The sequence below is a fragment of the Calidris pugnax genome, unplaced genomic scaffold, assembly GCF_001431845.1.
Source record: "Calidris pugnax isolate Ruff unplaced genomic scaffold, ASM143184v1 scaffold41, whole genome shotgun sequence".
NCBI classification, from domain to species: domain Eukaryota; kingdom Metazoa; phylum Chordata; class Aves; order Charadriiformes; family Scolopacidae; genus Calidris; species Calidris pugnax.
This window is the reverse complement of record NW_015094509.1, coordinates 11,240,202-11,242,189: the sequence shown is the minus strand read 5'-3', so window position 1 is coordinate 11,242,189 and position 1,988 is coordinate 11,240,202.

The window sequence follows — 1,988 nt, the reverse complement described above, 5'->3', positions numbered from 1 at the left end:
CTAAAAATGGACTTAAGTTGTAAAGGTAGTTGACAATGACATTTTCTACTTTCGAAAAAATCTTCTGTGAGGTCACACAAGACGATGATATTTTAGAAAAAAAAAAAAAAAAAAAAAAAGAAGCCAGCTTTATACTTTGTTACTCATAAAAGGCATCATTTTTTCGGTCTGAAGACAAATCTTTTATTTAAAAGCTGAATTCAAAGGCTGCCAACGTGTGAAGGGTCCCTCCTGTACAAAGCCTGTATACCTTTCTGACGGCAGTATTTTGTCTTTAAAACTCTGACACTCTCTAGTCTCTTTGGCTCCACATGAAAGAGTCTTTCGGGAGGTCTCTCGCATGGTGAGAGGCTGAATCCTTTATCTGACAGAGGAAGTTTTGTCTGCCAAGTCCCATCTGGAGCAGACCACTTGAACGGAGCATCGAGCTAAACCTTCCCGTCAGAGTCCTGGGGGCAGGGACCGCAGGAGCTGTTACCAGGCAGAGACACTGAACACAAGGATGTGTGTCAACATAACATTTCTGCAGGAAAAGCAACAGCTTCGATGTGATTTGAAGTTAAACCTCCCTGGTGCATGAAAGCAGGGCGTTTGAGGATTCCCCACTCGCCCCACAGGAGAGCAGAGGGGCTCTGCAGGCCAGGGTGCCCATGGGGTGCTGCCTCCTCTGGGATGCATTTTTATACCAGGGGATGTGAGCTTTTCCCCACAGGCAGGCTCACCCGGGGAGTTTGTTCCCAGACCTGGAGAGCATCATCATGACCCGTGACTCTGAGGACCAAGCAGAGGGACCTGCATGCAAAATAAACTCAGAGGGCATCACCACCTCCCCTCTGTAGGATAAGGAGGTGTCTGCGGACACAAAGCAGCCAAGCAGAGGTTTGCTGAGCTGCTGCTCTCTGCTTCTGCTCCCTTTCCCATCCCACCTGCGTGCAGCACTGCTCCTGGCACGTGGTGGCCCTGCTTCGGGAACAGCGCCTGCTTTTCCTTGTCTTAACATGTCTGGAAACCTCCTTGGTGTCATCAAGCGTCCTGTGTGAAATTAATTAACCCACGGGTAGCAACCCTAGTTTACAAAGGCTTCCTGAAACACGTGTGCATGGAGCTGCTCATTTTGACCACACTGTCACGCCAACTGTGTATATTCACTTACACTTTCAACCAGTGTTTAAAAATCATAAAAAGCTATCTGCAGGCACGACGTGTTTTTAATGCTGTGTAAACTGGGCTTTACAGCTCTGAAAGTAATTTGTAGCCTTGTTTCCCATCACTGCAGCATCTAAGCAAGAACTGGATGCTGGCAGTGTGCTTTTTCACATGCCTCTATGGCTGTTTTTAGTTAAAACCCCCACATTTTAAACCTTTGGTCTTCCCTGTGCAAATCATTCACTTAGGGGTGGATGGGTGGCTAGACTAGACAACTTAATAGCTTTTTTTCATCTTATGTTTTATGATCTTCCTATAAAGATTTACACAGTGATAATCCTTACTGTGGCTTCCTGGGGGTTGAGCAGAAGTGTGCACCTGCTTTGGCTGTGACAAGTGACTCTCTTGATTGTATGTATGTATTTGAAAACCGTTTTGGAAGGCGGTGGCTGCCTCTTTCTAGCATGTAGCACTGTTTGCAGAGTACATCAACTGTCATCTTCTGCAACGTCACTGTCAGTAGGTGACCAGGGAGGCAGCTAAGGGTATCTTAAACAACTCAGCGCCCTACAGAGCCCACTGAGACCACGTGTGGGGCTCTTCATTGGGTGGGCATCAGCTTGCAGGGCCACAGGGTCTTCCATGAGCCTCTGGGGTGACAATGGGCTATGGGCTACTCCACTCACTGTGGTGGTTGTCGTGCTAAACTACCCAAACAAAAGGACCCCACATGGTGGCCTGTGAGAGAGATGGTGGCCCTGGAGTCTGCCGGGGGGGAGGAAGGGGTGGGCTCCATCACTTTCCACAGAGGAGGTCTAGATGCAGGTGAAGGACGATGGTCC